The sequence below is a fragment of the Olea europaea genome, chromosome 21, assembly GCF_002742605.1.
Source record: "Olea europaea var. sylvestris chromosome 21, O_europaea_v1, whole genome shotgun sequence".
NCBI classification, from domain to species: Eukaryota; Viridiplantae; Streptophyta; class Magnoliopsida; order Lamiales; family Oleaceae; genus Olea; species Olea europaea.
The window spans coordinates 1,051,735-1,065,339 of record NC_036257.1 but is presented as its reverse complement, the minus strand read 5'-3'; the positions used below and the strand labels follow the sequence as shown (position 1 = coordinate 1,065,339).

Genomic DNA, 13,605 nt, shown 5'->3' with positions numbered 1-13,605 from the left:
TTAAGTACCATTTTCTTCAACGGTTCTGTGAACTAATTACAGAAGCCGAAATCTAGTCATCACAAAACACAGAGCTCAGATTTTTACCGTTCAGTAGAAAATACTTAGTTAGTCACTCTACTCATTTTTCGAGACAACGATTCCCGAAACAATTTATGTTTTTTACTTTTCTTATTCTCAAGCTTTCAACTCATCGAGATATTTGACCCATTAAATTGATCTCATCCTTTGATGCATCAAAAAATCATTAAAATCACGAAAAGATATGCATGACCCAGTCGAGGAATTTAGATGAAATACATAGCGATCAAGTGAAATTTAATTCTCTTCGCGGTCTTGCTATAGAATTAAACTCGACACGTGGACCGTACAATACACTCCAAGTGTACTATTATTATCTTTAACTATTTCTATGATAAAGACAAATCACAAACCTGAATAATGGATCAGTCAACACTACAACCTAGAGTACAAGGTGTCAACCCCTATACATTAGTTGTAAACAAATTATTTATTATCAAAATATAAGTTGGGTCACACTGCACTTCTCAAACCAAATACCCAATTTATATTATCACAAGTAATCATAGGCACTTTAATTCGCATGTCAATAATAAATAAATGCAATAAATAAATAAATAAATATTTATTTATTATAAGTTATAATTTAATCATAGCAAAATATATTAAATGGGCACATAACCCAACAAATTTCCCAGTTGCCCAAGAGTATATATGTTACAACCCAATTTTTTTCTAGTTAAAAATCAAAAGTTGAATTATCAAAATCAAAGTCAATAGGGACTAAATGAAATAAATTATTTTATTGTGACTTAATTTATTGTGAAAAATATTTTGAGGATTTAAGATGGATAAGGGATCTACTTATATATTTTTGGGAAGTTTAGGATTTAATGTTATATTGTATGGAAGATGAGGGACTTACCTTGCAAAAATTCCCCCACTAACCTGGCCATTTAAACCATTTTTCATTTGTGGATATTCATATCCACAAGCTGGGAAATGGCGGAAAGAAGGAGAAAAACCAAAAAAGAAAGGAAGAAAAAGGGAAAGAAAAGAGAAAAAGAAGAAAGGAAGAAAGAAAAGAAAAAGAAGGAAAAGAGGTAGGTTTTGCAATTCAAACTTCACTCTTCAATTTCTCGAATTTCTCCAAGAGATATAGTATAATTTATGCCTAATTTTTAGAGTTTTGATTTGTAAATTTCAAATTTAAGATATATGAGTACAAATTGAAGCTCTAGTTTCTTGATTCTTTAATTTCCATTTACATTAAGGTAAGAAATATTATTTTCGGACCAACCCTAGATTTTAAATTGGATGCTTGAGTAAGGATTAATTATGAAAATGATTATGTTGATGGAATTTTTCACTTGTAAGAATGACTTTATGGAACAAGATGTATATTAAATTGGGGCAAGAGTGATCCCAAGTTTTTACCATATGGAAGATGGGATAATTATTTTTATACTTTGGATGAAGGTTATTTTGAAGAATTAGTTATTTAGTTAAGGGACTTGAAAGTGGAACTAGCACAAATTAATTAAAGGAATATTTGGGAAATTTATTCAAAAATCGAGAAATTTAGTTTAGGTATTATATGATTACAGATAAAAGAATTCTTGTTTTGATAGTGATTAAATCGGTTATCTTGTATTGTATTTCAGATGGTGGCAAAAAGATTAAAAAAGCTTATCGACCATCATAGTCAATTGCTTGCCTTGGGTGAGTGGATAAAAACTTATCTTTTAGAAATTAGCATTTATTAAATTTATATTATATCAAAATATTTATTATTTCATGTAGTTAATTTGATAGCATGAATTTCATAATAAAGTTGATTTATAATCAATTATTTTTAAAGTTAAATTCAATTCAGTAAAATCATTTGATTAGGATATTATATGAATATTAAATATTTCAACATATTTAAAGTTATTTTCTTTAAAACCACCATAAAGTACTTAGGTAATTTTACACAAGTTTGCACTAGTGTGAATGTGTTTCCACGATGTATGACTCCATATGATTATTTTACCAACTCTGCATTGGTATGAATGTATTTTCGCAGTCTATGATCAGTTATGGTGATTTTACCTGCTCTATACTATTATGAATGTGTTTTCATAGTGTATGACCAAATTATAACCTTTGAGCAACTTTGTGTGCACATGATCAAAATTTCAAAATTAATGAATTATAGAATTATAGAACTTCGAAATTTTAGAATTGCAAAATTTCATAATTAAATAGCTTTGCCATATATATCGGTACTAACTGATAAATGAATAAGGTTATTCGGGGTACCCTTTTTTGGTGCGATCTTTTAGTATTATACAGTTTATCATATTTTAGAATATAGAATTTAGTTTATTCGATTCACAAAGTAATGATTTCATCTTATAGTATTGTGAAGGATATTTTCACTCATATCTATTAATATATGATTATTTAAGTTCATTATACGTTACAGTTACTTATCTAGAATAAAGAAAAGAGAATTGTACGATGAAATCATGTTTCAGTTTTAAAAAGTGTGATTAGATTTCAAAATTTCTCAAAGTTTTAATAGAGTAAGAATTTTTAGAAAATATGCATAAGCGGAAAAGTATACTTATTTGCAAACTATTCACTCACAGAGCTACAAGCTCTTATATTTTATTACCATTTTTCTTATTCGATAGTAGTTGAGTTGAACAACATTGGAGTCTGTTGATCTACCGAGTTGAGCCTTACATTGTCATCAGATGTATGACTCATTTTGTCAGTTTACACAGTTCATATTTTTATGATACAAGCATTTTTGTCAAAAAATATGACCATATCATGGGTTCATTGCATAATTGTTATCTTTTGATTATGTTGGGCTTTTAGAGTCTTTTGACTTGTTCAAAAGCATAAATTTCATTTTTGTGCACTTTATTTTGAATAGTTGGTATTCTGAGGACTGGTGTACCTTGTCTTATATTATATGTACAGTTTGAGAAAATTGATTATTATTTAGGTGATTTTAATCCATATTTCAAAAGGAACTCTGTCAAAGTTATTTTAAAAATACATCACAGTTAAAGCAGGTTAAGATTGCCTTGGTGTTGGATCCAGCACTTAGCTGATATTTACTATCGACGCATGACACGTGTTTGGTCCATTAGGTTGATTTGGGACAGGTCATGTCATTGGTATCAGAGCATGGTCATAGAGTCAACTTGCATTGCATTTATTTTGATTTTCTTCTGAACATATCATACATATTTTGTGGTTAAAGGTCATGGCTCGTGGTGGTAAGATTCGTAGTCTCTAGGATGTGTCGCCTCAACCACAAGTTGCTTCTCATAGAAATGTCAGTAAGGTTGAGGAATCAGTTCAGCAAACTCATGAGTAGCTAGGACGTGTTGATGTAGCTTAGCCTGAGTTTATAGCTGATAGGATTGCTACAACTGTTGCTTCTGCTTGGCCTAGTTCTGATAAAGAATATAGCATAGAACGAGGAACTAAATTAGGAGCTAAAGTGTTCACTAGTAAAGCTTGATAAGTGTCTAAAAGTGCTTCAAAAATATATCATTTACAAGGCATTTTACATTCACTTTGTTTAAAAACATTAATGTTAGTCTCTAATTTCAATTCTTTTGCCGTAAATTCAATTTCCATAAATATATGGTTAAAAGTACAATTAATCAAAATACGTATTTAAATACATGTCGGATGAGTATTATACTTTTGAAAGAGTATTTATCTGATGTATTTTACCTGTATTTCTAAGGTAGAACAAGTAGAGCAAGTGGAGAAAAAAATATTAAAAAGTCAAGAATATTAGCTGTCGTGAGTAAAGATGCAGTTGTCTCAGTAAAATGACCACAACTCGAGCTGTAGCTATTAAAACACGGTGATTCAAGTTGGATTGGAAAGATAAGATATATCTACAATTTTAATGTTTATCGTGCAAAAACCAGCTTGTTACCTGCCGGATATAGCTTTTCTACCTGTAAAGTAGCACTCATTCTTTTAGCCATATCTAGAGTTATAGAGATCCAATGGACCTGATATTTGCATCAATAGAAAGCTAACTCAAGTGGTAACAATTTATCTGTTGATCATAAGTCCAAATTCCTGGAAAAAGGTATCTAAAAATTGACATTAAGTTGCGTGTTCCAGCTGTCTTGAAGCTGGACAGAAACAAGTTGCATTGTCCACTTGCATTTTGGATGTTCCTTTGCCTATAAAAGGGGACCTTTGGCAAGATTTGGAGAGCATCAATTCCTCTTCATCATATTCTAGTTTTCTTCATTTTCTTTGTAAAATTTCATTATGTATTTCTAAACCATTAGCTAGAGATAGGGGTGAAACTTTGGTGAATGTGTAGTATTGTCCTTGATCTTTCACTTTGTTCTTCACTGTTCATTTTCTTACTTGGTTGAAGTATATGTTCTACATATGGTTTTGGTTTGTTAAAGACTTTGATTTATTGTTGACAAATTTTGGCACAATAAATGCTTAGATAATCTCTGCATGCCAACAACTTATTTTGACATATTCTCTTAAACAATTTTCAAGATCTATCTTTTAGTATATTTGTGATCAATGTTTTATCTTCCATATAAGATCACTCCTTAGTTGATTTCCATATGAGTTAAATAAAAGATCAAGAGCAATTTCAACCCATTTATCCGAAGTGAATCTCCAACGCTCTAGTGTTCGTCTCCATCGTATTTCCTCATAGACTAGTTTATTTCCTTCCAATTCCCTATGGTTTTACCTCGGACTTCCGAGTTTACTACTTGCGACAACCCGCACCTGGGTTTGCAACCTTAAAGTTGTAGCAAGTTTTTGGCGCCGTTGCCGAGGATTTGTGTCAAAAATTATTTTCTACTACTTTCTGTGAGGTTTTCTTCTCTTTTATAATATTTATAAATCAGGTACACTCATTCCTTTTTTGATCTTATTACTTTAGTGATTTTACTTTAAAGGAAGGCCGAGCCTCCTTCGTTTTTTATTTTCTATTTATTTTCTTTCTTTAAAGAGATGGCCGAGCCTCCCGATTTGCCTTTTCTTTATTATATAGTTGGCTGTGCCACCTAATTTTTGTTCTTTACATTATTATATGGTTGGCTATGCTACCTAATTTTCGTTCTTTACATCTATTTTATGTATTTTATGTCATATTGGTATCGTGAATTTAATTCTCATCGTTTAGTTAAAGATAATTGTGAAACTTTCTTTAATAATTTATTTGACTCACCTCAACACTCACTCACATTTTCCATCGTGGTTGATAATGAAAGCATACATGATGAAAATGAAAACCAACAAGCACGAACCATGAGTGATTACTTGCAACCTCATCAAAATTTTGCTCCTTCATGTTTCATTTTCCTTTTTAATGCTAATTATTTTCAATTCAAGCCGGGTATGATTCCACCACTTCCTAATTTTCATGGCTTAGAATCCAAAAGTCCATATTTGCATCTTAAAGAATTTGAGGAAGTATGTGCCACATTTAACGATCAAACTTGCCCCATTGAAATTGTAAAGTTGAAATTGTTTCCTTTTTCTCTAAAAGATAAAGCAAAAACTTGGCTTAATTCTTTAAAACCTAGGTCGATTGGCACATGGTAAGAAATGTAAAGTGAGTTTTTGAAGAAATTCTTTCCAGCACATAAAACTAATGCTTTGAAAAGACAAATCCAAAATTTTGTCTCAAAAAACCAATGAAGCATACTTTCAATGTTTAGAAAGATTTAAAGATTTGTTAAATACTTGCCCACATCATGGTTTTGAAAAATGGCGTACCATAAGTTTCTTTTATGAGGGCTTAACTCCTGAAACAAAACAATTTGTAGAAACGATGTGCAATGGTGAATTTTTAGATAAAGATCCAAATGGAGCTTTATAATTTCTAGATCATCTAGCTAAAAATTCTCAATCTTAACAAACAGTAAAACCAATCGAAAACTCAATCAGATCTAGTCTTGCTAGTTCTAGTGGAGGAAAATATCAATTCAATCAAGATGATGATCTAAATGTTAGGATTGCTAGTTTGTCTAGAAAGATTAAAGCTATGGAATTAAGGAAAGTAAAGGAAGTTAAATCGGAGCAAAATGATGAAATTTGTAGCATTTGTGAAACTTTTGGTCATCCAACGCATGATTGTCCTAATATCCCAGTTTTCAAAGAACTTTTACATGATCAAGCCAATGCTATGAACACTTTCAAAAAGCCTTTTCCTTCCCCATACTCAGAAACATATAATCAACAATGGAGAAATCATCCCAACTTTAGTTGGAGAGATGATAATCATGTTCATATATCACAACCTCAAGGGCTTTCAAAATTTCCTTCTTTTCCACCACCACAATCAAAGACTCTTGAGGAAACATTGCAGTCTTTTATGTAAGGACAAGCAAACATTAATAATCGAACTTCACAAGCCATCAATGAAATCAAGAACATACTTTCTTCATTGACCTCTTCTTTACATTCTCAAGAGAAAGGCAAATTTCCTGCTCAACCTCAGTCAAATCCTTCTGGGCAATTTAATGTAAATGCTTCTAGTTCCTTTGAAAGTCAACAAGAAAATGCCAACTCCATCACAACTCTTCGTAGTGGAAAAATTATTGACAAAACATTCCTTCAAAAGAAATAAAATCGGGTGGGACTTCAAAGCAAGAAAATGATGTTTCCAAAACTGAGGAAAAAATCATTTCTGAACCTACAGTTGAAAAATGTCCCATTCCAGCTCCATTTCCTCAAAAATTGCAACAAATTTCAAAACTCAACCATAATTCTAAATTTTTTGAACTTTTCAAACAAGTCAATAGTAACATACCATTATTGGATGCAATCAAACAAGTTCCTTCATATGCAAAATTTTTAAAAGACTTGTGCACTGTCAAGAGGAAACTTAATGTTCAACAAAAAGCATCTTTAACAGATAACGTGAGCTGAATCATTCAACAAAACACTCCACCTAAATTCAAAGATCCTGGTTGTCCAACAATTTCTTGTGTAATTGGAAATAATAGGATAGAGCATGCTTTACTTGATCTTGGTGCTAGTGTTAATCTATTATCTTTTTCTGTATATGAGCAACTTGGTTTGGAGAACGTAAGCCAACAACAACAATACTTCAACTTGCTGATCGTTCAATAAAAGTTCCAAGAGCAGTTGTAAAGGACGTTCTAGTTCAAATTGATAAATTCTATTATCCTGTTGACTTTATAGCTTTGGACACACATCATGTTTTAAATTCAAATACACAAATACCTGTCATTTTAGGATGTCCCTTTCTTGCTACTTCAAATGCGTTGATAAATTGTAGAAATGGTATCTTGAGACTCTCTTTTGGAAATATGACTGTGGAAATGAATGTTTTTAACATTTGCAAGCAACATGGAGATAAAGATGATTTGCATGAAGTAGATTTTATTGAACAATTTGTTGATGATCAGTTTATCGCTACATATTCATCTGATGTGCTAGAATTTGAATTTAAAGATAATTCTAAAAATTCGCATATAATTTCTTTGTTGAATTCTTTTCAAGAGAAAAAGACAAGTGATTGGAAATCAAAGTTTGAAAAATTATCACAACAGTCTAATATGTCCATGATTTCAAGTGTTCAAATGCCAAATCTCGATTTAAAGCAATTACCATCTAATTTGAAATACTCATTTTTGGGTGAAGATGAAACTTTTCCAGTAATAATTTCTTCCCAACTTGATGCGCACCAAGAAGGTAAGTTGTTACAAACTTTAAAAATGCATAAAAATGTTTTAGGATGGATCATAGCTGATATAAAGGGGATTAGTCCTTTGATTTGCACACATAAGATTTATTTGGAGGAATATGCTAAACCTACAAGAGAAATGCAATGAAAGCTTAATCCTGTTTTAAAAGAGGTGGTAAGAAATGAAGTCATTAAAGTCTTAGATAATGAAATCATTTATCCTATTTCTGATAGTAGATGGGTAAGTCCAACCCAAGTTGTACCAAAAAAATCTAGTGTTATTGTAGTCCAAAATGAAGAAAATGAGTTAATTCCAACTAGAACTATTACTGGTTGGCGCATGTGTATCAACTATAGGAAACTCAACTCAATGACTAGGAAAGATCATTTTCCTTTACCTTTTATGGATCAAATGTTAGAAAGAGTGGCAGGACATGAATTTTATTATTTTCTAGATGGATATTCTGGGTATAACCAAATTGAAATTGCACATGAAGACCAAGAAAAGACCACTTTTACATGTCTCTTTGGTACTTTTGCTTATCGTAGAATGCCTTTTGGAATATGTAATATTTTACTATTTTTGGAGATTCATTTGATGATTGTTTTACTAACTTGCAAAAAGTTTTAGTTAGGTGTGAAGAAAAGAATCTTGTGCTCAATTAGGAAAAATGTCATTTTATGGACACTAATGGCATCGTACTTGGTCATATTGTATCATCTAATGGAATTGAGGTAGACAAGTCTAAAATTGAATTGATTTCTAATTTACCTTCTCCAAATAGTGTTAAAGAGGTAAGATCTTTTTTAAGACATGCTGGTTTTAATAGAAGGTTTATCAAAGACTTTAGTGTCATATCTAAACCATTGTGTAATCTCTTATCTAAAGACATGCCTTTTCAATGGACTAAGTCTTGTCAAGAAGCTTTTGTTAAACTTAAGAACATGCTTACTTATGCTCCTATCATGCAACCTCCAGATTGGAATTTACCTTTTGAAATCATGTGTGATGTTAGTGATTATGCTGTTGGAGTTGTCTTAGGCCAAAGAAAAGATAAAAAACCTCATGTCATTTACTATGCAAGTAAAACTCTAAATAGTGCTCAAATGAATTATTCTACCACTGAAAAAGAATTGCTTGCTATAGTGTTTGCTTTGGACAAATTTCAATCATATCTTGTTGGCAGACCATTTGTTATTTTTAGTGATCATGCAGCTTTAAAATATCTTCTCTCTAGAAAGATGCTAAACCCAGGTTGATTAGGTGGATTCTTTTACTCCAAGAATTTGACATCACCATTCGAGAAAATAAAGGAGTAGAGAATGTTGTAGCTGATCACTTGTCTAGGCTTACTTGTGATGAATCATTTGAAACAACATCAATCAAGGATACTTTTTCTGATGAACAACTTTTTAGTGTTTCTAACTTGCCTTGGTTTGCTGATATTGCTAATTTTCTTGTGACAGATCAAATACCATCTCATTGGAATGCGCAGAACAAAAAGAAATTCTTCTAGGAGGTAAGAAATTTTTTTTGGGATGATCCTCACCTGTTCAAATATTGTCCAGACCAAATAATAATAAGAAAATGTGTGCCAAATAATGAAATCCAAAAGATAATTGCCTTTTGCCATTCTGAAGCATGTGATGGTCACTTTTCTTCAAATAAAACTACTGCAAAAATCTTGCAATCTGAATTTTATTGGCCAACTCTTTTCAGAGACACATATGAATTTTTTAAAGGTTGTGAATGTTGTCAAAAATTTGGTGGGATAACTTGCAGAAATATGATGCCACTGACACCCATACAAGTTATTGAAATATTTGATTGTCGGGGTATTGATTTCATGGGTCCATTCCCATCATATTTTGGTTATTTATACATCCTGGTAGGAGTTGATTGTATTTCTAAATGGGTAGAGGCAATTCTTTGTAAATACAATGATCACAAAATTGTTTTGAAATTTTTGAAAGAAAATATTTTGTCAAGATTTGGAATACCTCAAGCCATTATAAGCGATGGGGGTTTGCACTTCTATAATAAACCTTTTAAGGCCCTAATGAAAAAAATATGGGATTACTCATAAAGTATCTACTCCTTATCACCTAAACACTAGTGGTCAAGCTGAACTTGCAAATAGACAGATTAAATTCATTTTGGAAAAAACAGTGAATCCAAACAGAAAAGATTGGTTTTTACGATTAACTGATGCACTTTGGGCTTATTGTACAGCTTTTAAAACACCGCTTGGTATGTCACCTTATCGAATTGTTTTTGGAAAGCCTTATCATTTACCTATTGAATTGGAACATAAAGCATTTTGGGCTATTAAAATGTTTAATTTCAGCTTAGATGACGTAGGTTCACTTAAGAAACTTTAGCTAAATGAGTTAAAAGAAATCACGAATGAAGCTTATGAAAACTCTCGAATTTACAAGAAAAGAACGAAGGTATTCCGTGATTAAAATAATGTTAGAAAAACTTTTGAGCCTTCCCAAAAAGTTCTTTTGTACAACTCAAGGTTACATTTATTTCTTGAAAAATTACGCTCCAAGTGGACTGGTCCTCTCATTGTCAAAACTGTTTACCCACATGGAGCTGTAGAAATTGAAAATCCAAGTAATGGAAATATTTTTAATGTTAATGGACATCATTTGAAACCATTTTTTGAGAATTTCTCTAGATTAGAAGAGTCCATCACTTTACATGATCCTAAAGATTGATATCCTTTTCTCATTATTTTATTTTGTATGTTTCTTTTCAGTTTTATAATGTTGTGTGTTTGTTTTAGATGTGTTTCTTTTATTGTCATTTTTTCTTCTCTAATGAAATTGAAGGTTCATTTTGGCCAAGTTTATGCAGACTCTCCAAGTAAAACTCAAAACATATCCCTTTGTTCAAAATTTTGCTCCTTACTGTGCTTCATAGATTTTGCACATTTAATCTTTACATTGAGGATAATATTTCATTTAGGTTGGGAGGAAGGAATAAAAAAAAAAATTGTTCTTACCAACCAATGATGACATTATTTGAAATTGTATTTATATTATGAATTGTGACTAAGGGATGCTGCTTTGATTTAGTTGAAGCTTGTTCATGTTAGATTGATTAACATTGAGCACAATGATCGTGATAGCACAATGATCATGAAAATCACATATTATTTAGATTGGATCAATGGATAGAATATATAGAATTAACTATGACCAAAATTTAATAAATAAATAAACTCCCTACTAAACCAATTTTAGGATAGTTTGGGGTGGTTGAGCTGTTGTAGGGAGACATTGATATAGATGTGGATTCCATGTGTGTTAAATTTTTTGTGGATTGCTTAAGACCAATGAGAAGGTAATTAGGTAAAAATCTTAAGTTAAAGATCGATTTTCGAGAATAAGTGTTTAATGAGGGGCATTGCACTAATTATTGCATAGAGGGGAAAAAAGTTGTCATGTTGTGAAGCTATCCTAAAAGAGCCTAATGAGGGCAATTTTATATATTAAAAGAGATCAGACTAGTGCATGAAACAAAAATACGCACGGCAAAATTTGAAAAAAGTAGGTGCATAAAACAGAAGATGCACTATATGCTTTGATTAAATCTCAAACACTTATTTTAGAGAATTAGATGTTTGATAAGGATTAGTAGCTTAGTTGATTCTTGGAGATTGAATCAGTCAAAATTAAGGAGAATCCTCATTTATTGATGTGTTGAGCTACAATTAGTAAAATCTAACCAATCTAAAGAGGGTGAGAAATAGTATATAAATTTAACCATAAATCACACCTGGGAAAAATAGTTACAAAATCAAGTTTGAGGGTGTGCATCCCACGAGAGAAGAGAGAAATAATTGACCATTCAGGGTTGGGATGAGTCCAATTTGAAAAGGTATGTGATTGAATTGAATATGCACACACACACGTTGGTCGAGCATTGGACAAGTTAGACTATGTTTTGGTAGCAAACCTTAGAAGCATTTTATTAAGCAGTTTCAAATCCTAAGGCAAATGCGACAAGTTATTTCATTTGAACTATTTCTGAATTTTTTATTGCTAGAGACTAGCAATATCTTGGTTGGGGAGTGTGATTAGTGTCTAAAAATGTTTCAAAGATATATCATTTACAAGACATTTTACATTCACTTTCTTTAAAAACACTAATGTTAGTCTCCAATTTCAATTCTCTTGGCATAAATTAAAGTTCCATAAATATTTGGTTAAAAGTGCAATAAATCGAAATACGTATTTAAATACATGTCAGCATGAGTATTATACTTTTGAAAGAGTATTTATTTGATGTATTTCTAAGATAGAACAAGTGGAGCAAGTGGAGAAAAAAATGTTGAAAAGTCAAGAATATTAGTTGTCATGAGTAAAGATACAGCTGTCTCGGTAAAATGGCCATAACTCGAGTTGTAGTTATTGAAAAATGGTGATTCAAATTGGATTGGAAAGATAAGATATATATCTACAACTTTCATGCCTACCTAGAAGTCAAATTCGCATCATAAGACAGCCAAAATTACCATGCAAAGTCTACCTTGTTACCTACTGGATATAGCTTTTCTACCTGTAAAGCAGCACTCATTCTTTTGGCCATATCTAGAGATCCAATGGACCTGATATTTGCACCAATAGCTAACTTAAATGGTAACAATTTATCTGTTGATTATAAGTCCAAATTCATGGCACAAAGTATCTGAAAATTGACATCAAATTACATGTTCCAGCTGTCTTGAAGTTGGACAGAAACAAGTTGCATTGTCCACTTGCATTTTGGATGTTCCTTTACCTATAAAAGGGGACCTTGGCCAAGATTTGGAGAGCATCAATTCTTCTTCATCATATTCTAGTTTCATTCATTTTCTTTGTAAAAGTTCATTATGTATTTCTAAACCATTAGCTAGAGCTAGGGGTGAAACTTTAGTGAATGTGTAGTATTGTCGTTGATCTATCACTTTGTTCTTCAATGTTCATCTTTTTACTTGTTTGAAGTATATGTTCTACAAATGATTTTGGTTTGTTAAAGACTTTGATTTATTGTTGACAAATTTTGGCACAATAAATGCTTAGATAATCTCTACATACCAACAACTTATTTTGACATATTCTCTTAAACAATTTTCAAGATCTATCTTTTAGTATATTTGCGATCAATATTTTATCTTCCATATGAGATCACTCCTTAGTTGATTTCCATATGAGTTAAATAAAAGATCAAGAGCAATTTCTACCCATTTATCCAAAGTGAATCCCCAACACTCTAGTGTTCGTCTCCATTGTATTTCCACCAACCATTCACTACGCATAGACTAGTTTATTTCCTTCCAATTCCCTGTGGTTCGACCTCGGACTTCTGATTTTACTACTTACGACAACCTGCACTTGGGTTTACAACCTTAAAGTTGTAGCACAGCTAATCAAACAGAAGTCGAATCTTGGTTGATAAAGATTGAAAGAGTATTTGATGTTATGGATTGTCTTAATGATCGAAAATTATGTCTAGTTATCTTCTTGTTAGAATGAGATGCATATGATTATTCAGAGTAAATATCGTGATCCTTCGATCAAGTGGGGGTGATTGTAAAGATGATTTTAATGAGTAATATTGTCCTCATTCTTATAAGAATGATAAATAGAATGAATTTTTTAAACTAGTACAGACATCTTCAGTGGTGGAATATCAGAAAAAGTTTGTAATTTTCAAAGATACCGTAGTCTTTGTTGCTAATGAAGCTAATAAATGCAGAAAGTTTGAACAGGGTCTAGGGGAAGAAATCAGATCGATGATGACTACAACAGGATATAAAAATATTTATAAACTTGTGGAAGCAGAATTGAAGGTTGAAAAAAAAAGTCTTTCA

The 13,605-nt window shown here is 31.5% G+C and overlaps 1 pseudogene; it reads left to right on the top strand.

Moving 5' to 3' along the window:
- The first annotated feature begins 5,334 nt into the window (after positions 1 to 5,334).
- LOC111371019 lies at positions 5,335 to 8,411 on the top strand (annotated as a pseudogene).
- The last annotated feature ends 5,194 nt before the right edge of the window (positions 8,412 to 13,605 follow it).